Here is a 21,214-nt window from a genome sequence, read left to right as displayed (position 1 = left end):
AGCGTCGTTAAAACGAAGAACATATGACAGAGGTTGTACGTGGCCCACAGAAGTCTACAATATTTGCTCTCTGGCCCTTTAAAGAAAACGTTTGCCGACCCTGCTCCTGGCAGCCATCCGCTAGTGCTGAGTTGCTGCTGCCACCTTTCCACCATACGTGCCCCCGGTTGCTTCAGTCCCCACGCTATGCTCCTGCCCAGCCTGACTCACTCACGTACAATTTCTCCTTGGCCCCTGGCTGGACCCCTGATCCTGAGAATGTGTGGCAAGAGAAAAGGGCCAGAAGCCAAGGCAAAGACAACATTTTAGAGACAAGCAAAGAAAGACTGAAAAGAACAGTCAGAGAGATAGGAGGGAAACTAAGAGAGGGGGTGTTTTCCAGGTCAGAAAATAGAACTTTTCAAGAAATAAGTGGTGGTCACGTTCTCTGGTGCAGCTGAGCAGCCAGGCTGGGGGAAGCCTTTAGAACCCCCAGTGGGTTTAGCAAGTGACCGTGGGGTGATGAGTTTTAGTGGAATGGAGGGCACAGATGCCAGATTTGAGTGGTTGAGGAGCAGCTAGCTTTCTGTTTAACTGTGGAGGGAGGGAGAGATGGGGCAGCAGCTGGAGGGGTCAAGACTTTATCAGATGGGAAAGGCTTGAGCTACAGAGAGGAAGAGATGGAAGATGGGGGCAAAGCTGATGGAGTAATGTCTGCAGAGGGGTTCAGGGATGGGCAGGATTTGCCTCGGCCAAGCGTCCCATGGGAATGAGGCCAGGCGGTGTGAAAGTGCAGGCGAAGAGGAAGGTTTTCTAGCAAGAAGTTATGAGTATTTTATCCTGTTGGCTTCTACTTTCTTGGTGAAAAAGTAGTGGTCACCTGCTGATAGTGGGGATGGGGGACAGTCACAGAATTCTAGAGTGAGAGGGTTTGAGCTACATGTGGCACAGAACAGGGAAACACAGCAGTGTTGCTGTGTAGCTCTCTCAGGCCCACTGAGCCTGGAGGCTGTGGCTCCGTGGGGACCCCTACTCTTCTAGGCTGTCTGAGCAGCCCAGGGAGCGGCCTGAGGAAGGTGGACGGGAGCCTGTGAGTCATAAAGGCATGACCATCTTCCCCTCCCTCATCTCAGGGACCCTGTAAGTGTCGACTTCTGGCCTGAAGTCAGAGGACTGGGCAGACACAGGGTGTCAGTCCACACACTCCAGCCAGGACTTCCAGCAGCCCAGGAAAGACAAGTTCTCACTTTGAAACGTGTTCTATTTACAATTTAAAAAGCAGACGAAAAGGAAAGCAGAAAGAGCCCTTTTCTAAAACTTTGCTTTAAAACCAGCACAGTTCAACATGAATTATGATTTAGCATCTGCAGAATATCTCATCGTTTTAATGAGTGGTCACATTGACTGCCGCTCACACGGATTACAAAGCAGCCCCCTTTCTCACTTCACCTCACCACAGCAACAGGGTGCTGAGCAGGGAAAGCAGAGGGAGGCGTGTTTCATTTTCACAAGTAAAAGGAGCAAAGTTCACAAAATTTGTAAACACCGCAGGCGGGAATGTCAGGCTTTGGCTAAACCTAACTTATCCAAAAGTACAACTACAATCAGAATTCTGAACTCATCCTGTGACGAAGGGAAAGACAGTCGGGGGGTGCAGTTGACACTGGGGCCCCTTCAGTTAACCTCGTGTTCAAATTCCAGCTCCACTCGCTTAGCCATGTGACCTCGGGCAATACTTCCAGCTCCTCTCAGTCTCGTTTCCTCACCTGGGAGGTGGGTATTGACCACAGTCTTGACCACAGAGGGTGCAGAGCTTCAGCGGGGGTTCACAGAGATAGCCCCATGCAGCAAGAGCAGGGCATGCGGTAAGCCGTCGATAAGGGCTCAGGTTTCTAACTTGATGGTAACGTTTCTTCCTGTGCAGAAAGGAGAAGATTTCGGAATCAGTCTTCGCTTTAACCACCAGCTTTGTGACCTGCGCAGTCACTTTCCCTCCCGGGTACTCAGTGTCTCCATTTACAACAGGAAGCCATAGACGGGAACAGTGATCAGGGTGTCCTGACTCCTTGGGGGAGTATAAACCAACACAGGCTCAGTCAGCTGAGCCTTAAGCCGGATTACACGACCTCATCAGTTAGGCTTCTATATATTTCCTGTCTGATTCACCTGACCAGCTTATAATATGTGTTGTCATTTGCTACATTAAAAAACAAACAAGCAAAAAAACCCTAGAACTTCATGGCTTAAAAATAACAAAACTGTTTATTCCCTGTCATGATTCTGTGGGTGACTGAGGGGTTCTTCTACTTCGTCTGGCATTGGCCGGGGTGCTGGGATGGCTGGAAAGTCCAAGCTGGTCTCCACCACTGAGCGGGCAAGTTGGTGCTGGCCATCTACCAGAGTTCAGTCCTCCATGAAGCCTCTCTGTGTGGCTGCACTGGGCTTCTCACCTCAGGTCGCTGGATTTCAAGAGGCAGCAACCAGCAACCAAGAGTGAAAGTTCCAAGAGGAAGAAAGCAGGAACAGCCAGGCCTGAAGACCAGGGCAGGGGAGTTCCACCACATTAGGTCAAAGCAGTCCCAGGCCAGCCTACATGCAGGGGGCAGGAAATGCACCCCACCCCTCGATGTGTACAGGGAAGGACGGAACTGATGGTGACCACTTTGGAGATTACATACCACCCCGTAGAGACACGTATTTTTTTTATTTCACCAATTAATAGTTCACAAAGATTCATTGTTTGCTGTCTGAGGCCCCTCCCTCCTCAAATTGTGTAAGAACACTGGGGGCTTAAGAAGTCTTAGTCCTTCCAAACGCAGGCTGGGAGAGAACTTGAAGGGGCTGTGCTGGCCACTGCTACTCTGTTCTAGAAACAGCACACAGGTCACTGTTGAAGCCTGGACGGGCTCAGCCCCAAGGACACTTGTCTGTTCAGGAGGTGATGTCCTAGCTACTCTGGCTCCATCCAGGCCACTGTAGGGGTGTCACACGCTGGCCTCCAACACTGTGGCCCCTTCAGCTCACACATGCTCAGCCATCGTTCCCAAGGTGTGGCACCATGCTGGACCAGAGGCTGCTGGTCTAAGCTGCAGGCTATTCCAGAATCACTGATCCCACACACACACACACACACACACACACACACACACACACACACACACGCATGCACGTGTGCGCGCGAGCACACAAACACACTCACTCCGCAAAGTCGTAGGCCCTTGAATTAAGCTCAGAGCCCCTTCCCCGCAGTGAGTTTACCTTTGCCCTTAGAGCCCTTGTCCTTTCCTGTCACCCTGGGCCTCTCTGCCAGATTTTCTCAACTTTTAATGTATGCAGTCCCTCCCCTCCCAAGGCTTTTGACCCCTTATGTGAAATGGTTTTCCTCTCCCTAAGGCTCCAAGGAGACCCAGGAGGGGCAGCTTTCATCAGGCCACACAAAGCACATGGCTGTTGCACCCTCTCCAAAAAGCAATTTGATTCTCCTTGCTGCCATTAAGTTTGCACAACTACATGGGGATACTCAGGAAAAATTGCTCCCAGGTGACCTTCAATCCGGAAGCCTCTGGTCAAAAATTAATATATAGAGTTAAACCCTGTTAGAATCTTAGCAGAAGTTGGTGGTCGCCAGAGGGGAGCGGGGGGAGGGGTTGGGCAAGATAGGTGGAAGGGATTAAGAGGTGCAAACTTCCAGTCATAAAATAAGTCATGTGAAGTAATATATAGCATCAGGAATAGAGTCAATGATACTGTTATAACTTAGGTGACACATGGTTACTAGACTTACAGTGGTGATCATTTTGTAATGTATTTAAATGTCAAATCACTATGTTGTACACCTAAAACTAACATTATTGTTGTATGTCAACTATACGTCAATTTTTTAAAATAAATTTATTTATTTATTTTGGGCTACATTGAGTCTTCATTGCTGCGTGTGGGCTTTCTCTAGTTGTGGCGAGCAGGGGCTACTCTTTGTTGTGGTGCGCGGGATTCTCATTGCGGTGGCTTCTCTTGTCGCGGAGCACAGGCTCAGTAGTTGTGGCGCACGGGCTTAGTTGCTCTGCAGCATGTGGGATCTTCCAGACCAGGGCTCGAACCTGTGTCCCCTGCATTGGCAGGTGGATTCTTAACCACCGCGCCACCAGGGAAGTCCATATGTCAATTTTTAAAGTGACAGCATAAACAAAACTGGTATCCCCAATTATTAATATTTGAAGAATACATTTAAGTCAGTCTTCCACAGAGGTTGATTGTAAAGAAAGCAAAAAACCCAACTTCGGTTCACTTGCTCCCCTCACAAAGTTTAGTTTATTCTCACCCTGAGTTTAGATTTCAGCCCTAAGCAAAATCCAACCCTGACCCTTGCCTTTGCTTCTTTGTAAATTTTAAATTGGATATAATTTCAAATTTACGCAAAAGTTTCAACAATGGATCAAAGAACTCAAGTTCAGAGAACATTTTATCCAGATTCACCAGTTGTTAGTATTTTGCCCCCTTTTATGTTATCGTTCCCCTCCCCCTCCATATTTAATATGTATGTTGTTGTTCTGGGCTATTTGAGAGTAAGCTGCAGACATCGTGTTCCTGAAGACCTTCTAAGTACTTCAGTGTGTATTTTCTAAGAACAAGGACATTCTCTTATGTAGCCACAGATCACTGATCAAAGTCAGGAAATTTAACATTCATCCAATGCTGTTTTCCAATCCACGGTCCATATTCATATGTTGTCCACTGCCCTGAAATGGTCCTTTGTGAGCTATATCTCCCCGTAATCCAGATCCCATCTGGGTTCTTGCTTTGCATCAAGTTGCCAAGTCTCTCCAGCTGACTTTCGTCTGGAAGAGCCCTCAGCCTTTCTTAGTCCACGTCTCCTCTTTAGGCAGGTGTATTTCTGTGCAAGGGTTGGAAGCTCAGGGCCCTTCACCTCTTTGCAGCCACACCTGCTGCTTTCCCTCTTTGCCCCCTAATCCTTCCTGGAACGTGCAGTTCTTCTGTAGAGAAGGAAGCCCCACTAAGCAGCCTTGCCTCAGGGCAGAGAGAAGAGACAGAGAATATGGGGTAAGCATCTGTATTGTTTCTTGTGACTTCTCTCCAGCCCGGAAAATGTGATTCTGGTAACTCCACGCTTGTTCCCTTTTTATTTTAACCACATTTTGTGGTAAAAAATAATGTGCTGATCATGACAAAGGAAACTTAGTGAAATAGAAAGAGAACATAATCCTCTTTATATTTACATGTGCCAGTCTAGTAATGCATTTTATATAGTTGAAGTCATTGGACTCTTTTTTTTGTCATCTGCTTTTCCACATTTTTTTAAATGTAAATTGTTTCTGACCACTCTCCGCCACATAGGACACTCAGGCAAAGGTGCAGACAGGACCTAGCATAGTTTGTGAGGCCCCTGCCTGCCCTCATGCCCTAGTATATGGCCCCTGTGCTCCTCAGGCCAGGCTGCCTGGAGGCCTCTGAACACACCAGGCTCTTTATCTGCTGTGTCCATTCTCTCCCACTGTCGATGCTGATCCATAGTGCCCACCTGGTAAACGTCCCTGTGATCTTGGGTGCCCTCGGCCTGCAGTGGCTCGAAGCAGGATTTCGGTTCCCCGGCCAGAGATGGAAGTCAGGTCAAGGCAGTGAGAGCGCCAAATCCGAACCACTAGACCACCAGGCACAGTGGCCAGTGACAAGGCCCTGGCCCGTCAGCTTTGTGGAAGTGAATTCCCACATAGAGATGGAAAGTAGTGAAACAAGTAAAGTGTTTATTAGGAGGATAAAGGGTACATGTGGATAGACACATGGGTGATCTGAGAGGGAGTCACGCCCTCGTGGTAGTTTGAATCACTTATGTGGGGCATTTCTTCGAGGTTTCCTTTGGCCAGTCATCTTGCTTTGCCTGGTTCTGAGTCCGCATTTGGTTTATCTCAGTGTCCTCCCATGTGTGCGCGTGCATCTCTTAGCCAAGATGGATGCTAGTGAAGAGGCCTATGGGTAGGTTGACATCACCTGCAATGGGGTGGCACCCCCTCCCTTTTTGACCTTCAAGGAGCCCTTCTGCCCGTGTGTATTCGGGGAGGTCTCCTTGACTTCAAGAATGAGGAATATGTGGTCTCTTTATCTCTCATCAGGGCAGGGCTCAGCTTCTCTCTCGTTCCTGCTCTTTTGGAGTCTCTGTCTGCAGGGGATGAACTCCAGCTGCTCAGCCTGGGGCCCGTCTGTCTCCTGCCTCACCTGGAGGCAGCCTAAGCATTACTTCCTTGTTGCAGCTGCTCCTGACCCTGATCTTACCACCCCAGCCCCTCCTACAGCCCAGGACAGTCCCTCCCTGCTGGTTCCAAACAGTGGTTATTGTTCTGTTTTGTAGATGTGCTCTGTGAGTTTCCTGTAGGCGGCACCTGCTCCTTCTATTTCAGTGTCCCCAATACCAGGCACAGCACGTAGTCTGGGAGTGAGTAATGCATATGTGAGGTTCAGTATCCTTTTTTTTTGTCTGCACGGCATGTGGGATCCTAGTTCCTCGAGCGGGGATTGAACCTGCGCCCCCTGCAGTGGAAACGCAGAGTCGTAACCACTGGACTGCCAGGGAAGCCCTCAGTATCAGTATCCTTCTTTCACCCCGATTTCACTTCAAGCCATGCTTGTGTCGATTGGGAAAAAAAAAATGCAAAATCTAACAGTTGAGAATTATGTTTTATTTGTTGGAATTTCTGAGGACTGAAGCCTGGAACGCAGCCTCTCAGATAGCTCTGAGGGACTGCTCTGAAGATGCAAGGGAGGAGCCAGGATGTATAGGAGTTTTTGCCACAAAAACCAGGTAGTCAGAACATCAGAAGATCACTGTCAGTTAAAGAAAAACCAGACGTCTCAAGTTAATGAATTTAGCACTTTTCTGTGTATAGGAATATGCAAGAGTCTGGACTCATTGAAATCATTCCTTTGATATGCACCTTAGCTATCTAGGGCCAGTGTCCAGCTTCTCTCCATCCTGAATCCCCTCAGGGTGCACAACTGGGGCGGCTGCAGTGGCCCCACCACAACATCCTTTGTTTACTAATATAGCAGGCAACATTTTTGACCCACACTTGTAAATACTTCTCTCTGGATTCTGAGTCTTGTTAAAATCTGACGAAGATTCTTTGCTTGACCAAACCTTAATCAGCCTCCTGCATCTCCTCCTAGGCCCATCTGTGCACTTATTTGTAAAATCCAGTTTTAGCAAGAACCCTGCTGAGTCAGTTTAGTTAGAACCTCCCTCCTCAATACCTGATTGAATTCCTCATCCAACACCAGCCCCCAGGTGGGGTCTGATCACTCCAGCCTGCCTGCAAGAGTCCCCTTTACCTCCGATGTTTCCTGTTAGTAATTGTCCACCCACTGCCCCCTCACATCCTGTTTCTTGGCTATACATTCCCATTTACCCATGCTGTATTTGGAGTTGAGCCCAGTCTCTCTCCCCTACTGCAAAATTTCATTCCAGTGATCCTTACACTGGTTTCTGCAGCCTCCCCTTAAATAAAGTCTGCTTACCATGCTTTAACAAGTATCCTTGAATTTTTCTTTCTTTCTTTCTTTTTTTTTTTTAAACAAATCCTGTCTCTCCCAGCGACTAGCTTTGTAATCTTGGGCAAGTGTACCTCTCCACCCTTGAGTTTCTTGACTTCAAATCCTTTGCCTTCCCCACCCTTCAGCCACCCACACTCTAAACCTTGTCACCTCCAGAATCTGCCTTGCCAGGAAATCTTTAACTTAACATCTCCCTCACTAACCGCAGCTTCCTTTAGTTCGTCCTCTCTCATGGCCTCGTTACCATCACTCCCACCTACCTTCCACCCCATCAAGACCTCTGGCAGCTTGGATCTGCCATTTTTCCTGAATACTAGCAGTCCCTTACTGTCTTGACTTAATTCTTTATCCAGTCAGGACACATGGTCACTACTTCAGGCCATCTCTTGCCAATACAGTCTCTCTCCACAGATGTTCTTCTGCCATCTCAGCCTGGAAGACCCCAGCCCTGCTTCTCTCTAGCAATTCCACCTCTGCTTTTATGCCCAACTGCCTAGAGAAATTCACCCAGGTGTGAAGACATCACGAATTCATGGGTGCTAATTTCAGCTGGGCCCTCAGAGAGCCCAAGAGAGCTGGATCAATAATTAGACACCTTGTGGTCAAGTCCTGGCTCTGTGATTTCAGGCCCTAAAATGTTTGTCCCTTCATCTCCATGGTGGTGGTGAGGCTTGGTTTCCTCACCGCCAAGTGGGAATCCCAAAAGTGTGTGCCTTTCTGGAGGTTTTGAGAGGGTCAGAGCCTGGCACATGGCACACCCTCAGTAAATGTTAGTATTAGCAATTGCAATTGCTGTTGATGGCTGCCATTTACACATGAGCATAGGGAGGTTCCTCTGAAACTCCCCACGGCTGTTCCAAGCCTTCATTCTTCTCTGCCAGCCCCTCACCCTGCACTTCCATAATCACTTACCACCCCACCCCGTCCTTAACGGAGGAGATGGAAACTACTGGAGCTGGCATTCTGTCTCATTCGCATTTACCTGCACCCTCAGTCCATTCTTACCTTCATTTTCAGAATTTACCTTTCCCCGCCCAAGGCTAATCCCCCCAACCACCAGATCCTAGCCTGACCATTTCCTGACATCGGCTTCCACCAGCAGCTGCCTCCCTCCCTCCTTCCTTCTAGCCCTTGGAACATGCTCAAGTCTCTCCTAACACAAGAGCAAACACCTGAAGAGACTTCCCCTCCTGAGAAGATGGAGTCAGTATACTTTTCCCTATTCCCTTCTTTCAGTACACTGGAAAACCCAGGACATAAATATAAAACAAACATAAGAAGACTGAAAGGTGGAGATGAAACTGCACCTCAGATGGGACTTGAACCCACAATGTCCCAAATGAAACTGCACACCTGGTCTCAGGACTTAATGAAGGTCGGGTTCTTTATATCTTGGCGTAGAAGGAATTCAGCAAGAGGCAAAGTGATAGGTAGAGGTAGATTTATTAAGAGAGATACACATTCCATAGGTAGAATGTGGTCGGTCTTAGAAGGCGAGAGTGGCCCCAAAATATGGGCTGGTTAGTTTTTAATGGGCTGGGTAATTTCATAGGCTAATGAGTGGGAGGATTATTCCAACTATTTGGGGGAAGGGCAGGGATTTCCAGGAATTGGGCCACCACCCACTTTTTGGCCTTTTATGGTCAGCCTCAGAACTGTCATGGTGCTGGTGGGTGTGTCGTTTAGATGCTAATGTATTACAGTGAGTGTATAATGAGCTCCAGGTCTACTGGAAGTCGAATCTTCTGCCATCTTGGGCCTAATCAGTTGGAACCAGTTTTTGTCTCCAGTTTTTCTCTCCAGCTGTGTCATTCTTTAAGGGTTGTGCCCTGCCCCCTTCCCTCCTGTTTCAGAGAGAAGGCAGACTGATCAGGGACCCTAGGACTTGACGAATGACATGGCGGTGAGTTCCCTGGGTTTGTTTTTTTGCCTCATATATCCCAAAATTGGAGCTGAAGAAGCCCGGAACCAGGAAACACCAACAGGCAAGGAGGAAAAAAGCTCCCACCAAAGCCTGCTCTCCCCACCTCTCCTGCTGGGGTGGTGTCAGCAGATGCCCAGTAGGGAGAGGGGCTTTCATCTCCACTGGGCCGTAACAACACCCCCACCCTCACTCCCTTAGGTGTCAGTGGAGACCACGTGGGGAGCCCTTCCTTCCACCCCTCCTTGACAGGAAGCAGGTGCCCCCATCTGGGGGAGTCAGGGCTTTCACCATTGTAAGGGGTAGGAAGGCCACCACCCCATCCGCCATGTTGTCAGTGGGAGCCACATGGGGACAATAATGAGGCACTCCTACCCCTCTTGGGGTGGGGGAGGTGTACCAGTGGAAGCCCCTGGCGACCGGGGGGAGTTGGGACGCCCACCTCTGCTGGCAGTAATGAGGAGTCCACCCCACCCTGGGTGTCAAGAGAGGCCTAGCAGGAGTCTGGGCTTCTGTACACGCCTGATAGAGACCAGGCGGTCCCCTCCCTCCCCCTGCCAAAGCCAGTTCAAACAGAAAGTTTAAATGAGTTCCAAAGTTTTGTAACATAATGCCCTAAACTTCCAGGTTTTTAAAATCGTGATAAAATGTACATAAAATTTACCATTTTTAAGTGTGCAGTTCAGTGACATAAAGTACAATCACATTTTTGTGCTACCATCATTACCATTCATCTCTAGAACTTTTTCATCTCATTAGACATTAAACATTAAAAAGTCCCTGTTATCAGCCTCTGATAACCACTATTTTAACTTTCTGTCTTTGAATTTGCCTCTGTATTCTAAGTACCTTTTATAAGTGGAATCACACAATATTTGTCCTTTTGTGTCTGGCTTATTTCACTTAGCATGAGGTCTTCAAGATTCATCCTTGTTGTACCATGTGTCAGAATTTCATTCCTTTTTAAGTCTGAATAATATTCCATTGTATGTATATACCACATTTTCTTTATCCATTCGTCTGTTGATGGACATTTGAGTTGTTTCTACCTTTTGACTATTGTGAGAAATACTGCTATAAACATTGTTGTACAAAAATCTGTCTGAGTCCCTGCTTTCAATTCTTTTGCATATATACCCAGAAGTGGAATTGCTGTGTCATATGGAAATTCTATTTTTAATTTCTTTGAGGAACTGCCATACTGTTTTCCACAGCAGCTGCACCATATTACACTCCCACCAGCAGTGCACAAGGGTTCCAGTTTCTCCATATTCTCTAAAACACTTGTTATTTTCCGGTGTTTTGATAATAGCCATACTGATGGGTGTGAAGTGGCATCTCAGTGTGGGTTTGATTTGTATTTCCCTAATGATTAGTGACGTTGAGCATCTTTTCATGTGCTTATTGGCCATTTGTATATCTTCTTCGGAAAAATGTCTATTTAGGTCCTTTGCCCATTTTTAGATCATGGTTAGGTTGTTGTCATTGTTAAATTTTAGGAATTCTCTATATATTTTGGATATTAATCCCTTATCAGATATGTGAGTTGCAAATATTTTCTCCCATTCTGTGGGTTGCCTTTTTACTCTGTTGATAATGTCCTTTGATGAACAAAATTTTAAATTTTGATGAAATGCTATTTGTCATGTTTAGGAAGTCACTGCCAAATCCAATGTCATGAAGATTTCCCCTGTGTTTCCTCTAAGAGTTTTATAGTATTAGCTTTTACGTTTAGGTCTGTGATCCATTTTGAGTTAATTTTTTTAATATAGTTTAAAAAGTAGGGGTCCAGTTTCCTTCTTTTGCATGTGGATATCCAGCTTTCCAAACACAGTTTATTGAGAAGACTGTCCTTTCCTCCACTGAATGTTGTATTAGTTTTCTAGGACTGCCATAACAAAACACCACAGACTGGGTGGCTTAAGCAACAGAAATTTATTTCCTTACAATTCTGGAGGCTGGAAGCGCAAGAACTTAGTTTCCTCTGAGGTCTCTCTTCTTGGCTTGCAGATGGCTGCCCTCTTACTATCTTTTAACAAGATCATTCCTCTGTGCACATATGCCCCTCTCCCTGCCCCCCCGCCATGTATCTTCCTCCTTATAAAGACACCGATCATATTGGATTAAAGCCCCACCCTAAAGGCCTCATTTTAACTTAATCACCTCTTTAAAGACCTTCTCTCCAAATATGGTTACATTCTGAGGTACTGGGTTTGGGACTTCAACATATGCGTTTGTCAATCCATAACAAAGGGTCTTGGCTCTCTTGTTGAAAATCATTTGTGAGAGTTTAATTCTAGCTTCTCTGTTCTATTCAGTTGATATGTATGTCTGTCTTTAGGCCATTACCATACTGTTTTGATTATTGTAGCTTTGTCTGTAGTAAGCTATGAATTCAGGAAGTGTGAGATTTCCAACTTTGTTCTTCTTTTTCAAAATTGTTTTGGTTATTCAAGGTTTCTTGAGATTCTGTATACATTTTAGGGTGGATTTTTCTATTTCTGCAAAAAAAAACGTAATTTGGATTTTGAATCTGTAGGTCACTTTGGGTAGTATTGACATCTTAACAATTTTAACTCTTTCAAACCATGAACACAGGATATCCTTCCATTTATTGATATCTTCTTTCATTTCTTTTAGCAACATTTATAGTTTTCAGTATATAAGCCTTTCACCTCTGTGGTTAAGTTTGTTCCTAAGTATTTTACTCTTTTTGATGCTATTGTAAATGCAATTGTGTTCCTAGTTTCCTTTTCAGGTTGTTCATTGTTAACGTATAGAAATGCAACTAATTTTAGGTTGTTGATTTTATATCCTGCAACTTTGCTAAATTCATTTATTCTAACAGTTCTGTGTGTGTATGTGTGAGTTTTCTATATATAAGATCATGCCATCTGCGAACAGAGATAATTTTACTTCTTATTTTCAAATTTGGATGCCTTTTTTTTTTTCTTACCTAATTGCTGTGTCTAGAACTTCCAGTACTAATGTTAAGTAGAAATGGCAAAAGTGGACATCTTTGTTTTGTCCCTAATCTTAGAGGAAAAGCTTTTTTGTTTTCACCGTTGAGTATGATGTTAACTGGGTTTTTCATATATGGCCTTTATTTTGTTGAGGTACTTTCCTTCTATTCCTAGTTTGTTGAGTGTTTTTATCATGAAAAAGTGATAAAGAGTGTTGAATTTTGTCAAAAGCTTTTTCTACACCAGTTGAGATGATCATGTGGGGTTTTCCTTCATTCTCTTAATGTGGTATATTATACTGATTGAATTCCATATGTTGAACTATCATTGCATTCCAGGAATAAATCTCACTTGGTCACAGTATATAATCCTTTTAATATGCTGCTGAATTTGGTTTGCTAGTATTTTGTTGAGGATTTTTGGCATCAATATTCATAAGGGATATTAGTCTATAGTTTTCTTGTCTCTTCATCTGGCTTTGTTATAATGGGATAATGCTGGCCTCATAGATACAAGAGTTTAAGTAGGATTGGTGTTAATTCACCTTGAAATGTTTGGTAGAACTCACTAGTTAAGTCGTCTGATCCAGGGCTTTTCTTTGTCAAAGAGTTTTTCGATTACTGATTAAATCTCCTTTCTAGTTATAGGTCTGTTCAGATTTTCTATTACTAGAAAGCCGTACACAGATCTGGGAGGAGAACATTCTGGGCAGATGGAAGAGTGGGTGCAAGGGTCAAGGTGGAAGCATGCGTGAGGAGAAGCAAAGAGATCCATGTGGTTGAAGCAGAGTGGTTGGGGTAGGGGAGGGATAGGAGATGGGGTCAGAAAGGTGGCGGGACCAGAGGCGGTAAGGTCTTGTAAAGAATATAAACTCCATGGCAAGCCATGGGAAGCTTTCCATGACCCAGCCCCTTCCTCCTCCCCAGTCCCCTTCCTCCATGCTCCCCACCTTTGACCCTGCAGTCTGGCTGTCCTGTAATTACCTAGAACAGCTGCTCTGTCTGCCTGGCCAAGCCCTACTGTTCCTCACAGACAACCCTGGATGCCCATTCCTCTGAGACGCTGTCCCTGACACCCCAGGCTACATGGGGTGCTCCTCCTTGTGCTCTGATGGTGCCCTGCAGCTGGGTCCTGTAAGAGCTCTTATCTTCATGAATGGGAACTTTCTCTCTAGGCTGGTCATTTTGTGTTCCCAGCCTCTGGCTAATAACAGACACTGATATGTTTGAATGAATGACCACCTGGAGCCACTGGCCTCTCCTGAGCAGAGAGGCTGATGCCCCAGCCTGTTCCTCTTTTACTCTGAGCATCAGCTCAGTTGGAATCCTTTCTGTGTTCCAAACATCTATGCCTGGCTCTTGGTTCATGCTGTGCGTAGCAGGGCAGGAATGGCCACAGTGAACTGGGACAGTTTTTTTTGTCAAACATATTTAAGAGGAGGAACTGAAGCTACACATTACCACAGACTTTTCCTTCTTGCTCTGTACTTCTTCCAAGTTTTGTGTTCTCATCAGCATATGATCTTGTTCTAACTAAATGAATCAGCTGAGATTAGATTATTCATTTATTTCAGCAAATGCATTAGGGTGGAGCATGTGGTTGGATGGACCTGCTCACTGACAGGTGGTAGAGGTGGGTAGAAACTGGCATAGCCTCTCTGGAGAGTATCTTTCTCTAACTGTATATTAGGTCTTAAAATGGTTCATACTGGGCTTCCCTGGTGGCACAGTGGTTGAGATTCCACCTGCCAATGCAGGAGACACAGGTTCGATCCCTGGTCCAGGAACATCCCACATGCCACGGAGCAACTAAGCCCGTGCACCACAACTACTGAGCCTGCACTCTAGAGCCCACGAACCACAACTACTGAGCCCGTGTTGCCACAACTACTGAAGCCCATGCACCCTAGAGCCCGTGCTCCACAACAAGAGAAGCCACCGCGATGAGAAGCCCGCGCACCGCAACTAGAGAAAGCCTGCGTGCAGCAATGAAGATTCAACGCAGCCAAAAATAAATAAACTTATTAAAAATAAATAAATAAAATAAAAATAAAAACTGAAATCTTAAAAAAAAAAAAAAAAAAAAAAGCTCATACCTTTTGACCCAGGAACGTCATTTCTAGATATGATCCTAAAGAACTAATCAGACATATTTGTACAAGAATATTCAATGCTGTACTAACATTCGTACTGAAAAGTGGGAGACAGCCTAAGTGCCTGACAGTAAGTGCCTGGTCATTAAATTATGGTATACCCATGTGACAAACTGTATGTGATCATTAAAAATTATTTTGGAGAACTGAAATGATATAGGGAAATGCGATGCAATGCTAAGTGAAGAGAATGGTAAACAATTTGATCTCAATTTCACCCACCCCTCCAAAAAAAGATCCGAAGGAAACACGTCACAGCATTATAAGTGGTTATTACTGAGTTGTGTTATTACTGGTGAAGTTTTGAGTTTATTTTTGTTGTATTTCTTTAAATTTTCAGTAGTCACTATGTATTTCCTTTTTTAAATGACTTCAGTATTTACTCTGAAATATTTCAAACATTCAAAAATACAGGAACCAATGAGCAGATATACATTAAGTTTCTACCTTACACAAAAAAAATTAATTCCAGATTGATTATGGTATATAAGTATGAAAAGCAAAATGGAGAAACTTTAAGAAGAGAATATAGAAGTCCCTTTAGGATCTCAAGGTAGCAAAGACTCTCTTTAGCAAGAGCAAGACATGTTTTATTTAAATATTTCTGTATTACCAACCAGCTCCAAACCTGATGGCTTGAAGCAACAACCGTTTTTCATTGTTGATGATTCTGCAGGTTGGCCATTAAGGCTGGGCGTAGCTGGACTATGGGCAACTGCCAGGTTAGCTGAGAACTGGCCATTGGCCGGGCCACAGGGTGTCTGGGCCACATGATCTCATCATCCAGTAAGTAGGCTAGCTGGAGTTCATTTCCATGGCAGCTGGCAGAATTCCAAGAGAGAGCAACCCCTAAGATCTCTGTAGTCACAACTGCCACAGCATTACTTCCACTGCTTTCCCTTGGCCAAAGCAAGTATTGAGATTCAAGAAGGGTAGAGATAGAGTACATCTCCTAACAGGAGAGGCTGCAAAGACACATAGCACAGAGGCATGAATCACTGGAACAAAGCTAGTGCAGCCATTTATGCAACCTACCACAAGGAATAAAATGCACAAATGATAAAGGAAAAGGCTGATACATTAGAATACATTAAAACAAAAAACTTCTGTATAAAAAATGATACCGGAGCTTCCCTGGTGGCGCAGTGGTTAAGAATCTGCCTGCCAATTCAGGGGACACGGGTTCGAGCCCTGGTCCGGGAAGATCCCACATGCTGTGGAGCGACTAAGCCTGTGTGCCACAACTACGGAAGCCCACACACCCAGAGCCCACGCTCCCCAACAAGAGAAGCCACCACAATGAGAAGCCTGCGCACTGCAACTAAGAGTAGCTCCCGCTCGCTGTGACTAGAGAAAGCTTACGCGCAGCAACGAAGACCCAACGCAGCAAGAAATAACTAACTAACTAACTAAATAAATAATACCTTGAACATGTATTACTTTTGTAATCACAGAGTAGTAAAGGCAAAATCAATAGGTCATGATGCTGCACCAGACCACATTATTTTTTTTTAATTAATTAATTAATTTTTGGCTGTGTTGGGTCTTCGTTTCTGCGCGAGGGCTTTCTCTAGTTGCGGCGAGTGGGGGCCACTCTTCATCGCGGTGCGCGGGCCTCTCACTGTCGCGGCCTCTCTTCTTGCGGAGCCCAGGCTCCAGATGCGCAGGCTCAGTAGAGTAGTTGTGGCTCGCGGGCCTAGTCGCTCCGCGGCATGTGGGATCCTCCCAGACCAGGGCTCGAACCCGTGTCCCCTGCATTGGCAGGCAGATCCTCAACCACTGCGCCACCAGGGAAGCCCCACATTATTTTTTTTAAAGCACTGAAGAAGAACATCTAGTATGTAAACATCTGAACTTTCAAATTGGGGAAAGTATTAGGTCAATAATTTCATTATCCTTGGATGCTTTCTTCTCAAACAGACATATTACAAGTTAATTAAGTTAAATCATAAAGCCCGCCTCCTGCATTTGAAAAGGAATTCCTCCCACAGCCACTGTTATCCCAGGACATATCTATTGTATATAATAAGGTGTGCCCAGTTGAAATTGTGTTTCTGCACCTTAATGCTCCTTCAGAAAGATCCTCAAACCAATCACCAGAATCTTGAGAGGAAGTCCTTTTTTTAGAGAAGCAAAAAACTTGAGGGAATTGATAATTTCTGGCTTCAGGAATGAGTGAGAAGGAGCTGAGACCAAGAACAGACTGAGGGGGGTGAGAATTTTTTTTTTTTTTTTTTCTGAATCTGTACTCAAGAGTGCTACCTCATCCTTGTGTATGACTCGGGATATGCCCAAAACACAGACCTCCTGCCATGGCCCCCTGCAAGGTCACGTGTGAATAGTTTGGGGTCAGGCCATGTAGTGAGTTATCCTAGAGGCTTGTGCCCTGAACAGTGTGAACAGAGGGGGCTGAGGTTTCTTAAGGATATTAATACAAACACACCTCTGTGGGCAGCAAGAAGCTGCCCTGGGTCCTATGTGGCTTATACCCACAGAAGAAAAGAGAGAAAAAGAATAACAGAGAGAGAGTAGAGGAGAGCCACAGAATCTTCCAGTTGCCTCTGTTTCACCCGCCCTCCTTTATTTGCCCACCGCACCAGCCAACGTCCTGGAAAGAGCCAAGTTTAGGCTCAGAGATCTTTATGTAAAGAACACGTGGGATAGTGAGCCACCTCTGACTCTGAAGGGCCAACAAAGGTGACCGCTGAGCATTGATGTGGTTTCCTTACCCAGCCATGCACAGCATCTTCCTGCCAAAGTGGAGTGTAACACAAACCACACCTCCTTGCTACCTGCTGGCCCCGCTCTCCAGGGGGGTGGGCAGGACGGTGCCTCACTGGTATATGTCAGGGCCCTGTTTGCAGGGATGCCTCAGTGCTGCTTGGTGATAAATCTGGCAGCATCGTGGCCTTGGACAGCTGGTCCAGGGCAGAGAGGCCAGAAAGTGCTGTGTGGCAGGCCTGCAAAACAGGAGAGCCTGGTTACTAAACTAGAGACAGAGAGCTGCTGCCAGCCTTTGGGTGGGGGCGGGGGTAGGGGTGGGGACTGCCGGGGCACAGGCCACATGTCCTACTCCTGTGGGGGCCAGGAAGTTGGGACTCTGGGCTGCCCCGGGGCAGAGCCAACAGAGAAAGGAAACTGTGTTCATTCCTCGATGAACGTGTTCTGAAGCATAAAGCGTGGTGTGCCGGAGGACTGCCCACAAGTCGGTATTATTAGTACCGGGTTGTGGATAGTCTTTGTACCAAGCTACAAAGCTGATGCTCATGGATGTTGGGGAACTTAGAACTCCTGCCAATGCAGAGAATCCTGTCCACATGGGTAGAAAGGAAAGAAAACAGTTTTATTGTTGAATAAGCATTAAACCAGATCACAGTGTGTGTCACAGGCAGCTCACTGATGAGATTACAAAGGCAGAAGAAAAGTTTCCCATTTTTGTACTGCCTAGCTGTTACAACCCATTATGAAAACGTGCCCAAGACTAATGGTAGCGTGTTTTCCAACAGGAGGACCTGGCAGCACTGTTTGCTGTGCATTCTTTCATACTTCACCCAAGTTCACCTGCTAACTGGGGGAGCCAGTGTGCTAGCTAATTGCCTTTATCTGAATTGCCTTTGTCTCTATGACAAGCAGGCAAGTACAGCTTAGAACAGGTGCCAGGCTAAACTCCAAGGTGACAGGGAAATAGGGGCAATTTTTGTATTTCAAAGAGATCTCAAAAACATTAAATACTTTAAAATCATTGCTGGGTTTTAAAACTGCAAGGGACTTTACTTAGCCCTTACAAATACTTAACTGCATATCAAAGGGACAGAGTAAGGATCCACAAAGGCTAGGTTTCTCACGTACAAAAGGGAGGGGGAAAGTTTCTTTGCTCTTTGGCCACGAGGAAAGCTGAGTTTTAAAATTTGCCCTTACGTGGGTGATGGCAAGGCACTAAGACCTGGGGCAAGGCTTGGGTCTCCTTTCCTGAATTCTGTGGGAGATTCCACAGCCACTTTCCAAAAGGAAGCGATTAGGGAGTTGGTGGTGACCAACGGGTGACACAAAGGGAATTTTTTCCAGGCCTGGGAGATGGGAATTGCTTTCCTGGTAGAGTGGTGGATGCCTCTGGTTCAGTAAGAGGTGATGTTTTTTCAAGGAACCTGCCAGATACAGCTTGCTCTCATCTCTGTGAACAATGTCTGAAGTTCTCTATGGGGTCCAGAGCCGCTGAGATGCCCTGAGATGTGCTGTGGAACTCAGCACGCAGGAAGTCCTGGCCAGGTGCAAAACCAACTCTTGGCACAGGTCCAGCCTTGAAATGGCCACTCCATGTGCCCTTGGGGTGGCGGTGTCTTTCTGTGGTCTCAGAGTACCCTCGGTTGGGCCCCCTTTTTTTTTTTTTTTTTTTTTGGTACGCGGGCCTCTCACTGTTGTGGCCTCTCCCGTTGCGGAGCACAGGCTCCGGACGCGCAGGCTCAGCGGCCATGGCTCACGGGCCCAGCCGCTCCGCGGCACGTGGGATCCTCCCAGACCGGGGCACGAACCCGGGTCCCCTGCATCGGCAGGCGGACTCTCAACCACCGCGCCACCAGGGAAGCCCTGGGCCCCCTTTTGACACCTAAGCCATCCCACCTCTGTGTGCAGTGCAGTCATTTCCAGCAATAGAAGATTGCAGATGTTTCCAAAGTTGCTTCTGCAAACCACAGACGTTGCCCACAGCACCCCATTCCCCACCTCAAATCAAGAGTGTCACGGAGATGGTGTGGCCTGAGCAGCAGGACTCATTCTGTCTGGAAAGCCAGGGGAGACCCCAGGGTGAATGTGGAAATCACTCTGTTGCATCTCAGAATCCCCCTCCCCAAGAGAAATGATGCAGACTTGGCAGCACAGGGACTTAAAGAAAGATTCCAAGAGGAGACGGTGACTCTGTGACTCTAGGAAAAGGAAGGTGTGCAGAGAGCAGCAGAAAACCATCATCACAACCTCGGTGTTTTTCCTTGTGAATTTTGTACCATTCCAAGGCCCAGTTCAAATGCCCCCTCTTTTATGAAGCCTTCCTGCTCGCTCCCATCCCCAGCTGCCTGTGCTCTTGCCCACCTCCTACCATTTCAACTGAGTAACTAAATGACTGTGATACTTTACATTTTTTTTTTACTTCAGAAGCAAGAAATGGTCATTATAGAACATCTAGAAAAGCACAAAGAAGAAAATTAAAATAAAACACAATCCCCCCACCTTGATGGACCTTTCTCTATGCTTTCTCCTGTCCATTTTATATGTACTTTAAAAAAATAAGAACCAGACTGACTGTATTGCTTTGTAAGCCACTTTGTCCCTTTGACCTTATGTACATTTTCCTGTGTTCTTCTAGAACATCATTTTTAAAATTTATTTTATTGAAGTATAGTTGATTTATAATGTGTTAATTTCTACTGTACAGCAAAGTAATTCAGTTATACATATATATACATTCTTTTTCGTATTCTTTTCCATTATGGTTTATCACAGGATATTGAATATAGCTCCCTGTACTATACAATAGGAACTTGTTGTTTATCCCTCCTATATGTACTAGTTTGCATCTGCTAATCCCAAACTCCCAGTCCTTCCCTCCCTCCCCCTACTCCCCTCCCCCTTGGCAGCCACAAGTCTGTTCTCTATGTCTGTGAGTCTATATTTGTTGCATAGATATGTTCATTTGTCCCATATTTTAGATTCCACACATAAGGGATATCATATAGTATTTGTCTTTCTCTTTCTGACTTACTTGACTTAGTATGATAATCTCTGGGTCCACCCATGTTGCTGCAAATGGCATTATTTCATTCTTTTTTATGGCTGAGTAATATTCCATTGTAGATATGTACCACATCTTCTTTATCCATTCATCTGTTGATGGACATTTAGGTAGTTTCCAGGTCTTGGCTATTGTAAATAGTGCTGCAGTGAACACTGGGGTTCATGTATCTTTTCGAGTTTTAGTTTTGTCCAGATATATGCCAAGAAGTGGGATTGCAGGATCATCCAGAAACACTACTTAGTTTTTTGAGGAACCTCCATACTGTTTTCCACAGTGGCTGCACCAATTTACATTCCCACCAACAGTGTAGGAGGGTTCCCTTTTCTCCACCCCCTCTCCAGCATTTGTTACTTGTAGACTTGTTAATGATGGCCATTCTGACTGGTGTGAGGTGGTACCGTATTGTAGTTTTGATTTGCATTTCTCTAATAATTAGCAATGCTGAGCATCTTTTCATGTGCTTGTTGGCCATCTATATGTATTCTTCGGAGAAATGTCTATTTAGGTCTTCTGCCCATTTTTCAATTGGGTTGTTTGTTTTTTTGTTACTGAGTTGTATGAGCTGTTTGTATCTTTTGGAAATTAAGACCTTGTTGGTCGCATCATTTGCAAATATTCTCTCCCATTCCATAGTTTGTCTTTTCATTTTATTTATGGTTTCCTTTGCTGTACAAAAGCTTAAGTTTGACTAGGTCCCATTTGTTTATTCTTGCTTTTATTTCTGTTGCCTTTGGAGACTGACCTGGGAAAATACTGGTATGATTTATGTCAGAGAATGTTTTGCCTATGTTCTTTTCTAAGAGTTTTATGGCGTCACGTCTTATATTTAAGTCTTTAAGCCAGTTTGAGTTTAT

The sequence above is a fragment of the Lipotes vexillifer genome, unplaced genomic scaffold, assembly GCF_000442215.2.
Source record: "Lipotes vexillifer unplaced genomic scaffold, Lipotes_vexillifer_v1.1 scaffold942, whole genome shotgun sequence".
Classification (NCBI taxonomy): Eukaryota; Metazoa; Chordata; class Mammalia; order Artiodactyla; family Lipotidae; genus Lipotes; species Lipotes vexillifer.
The sequence above is the reverse complement of the archived record's forward strand: the minus strand, read 5'-3'. Positions refer to the sequence as shown.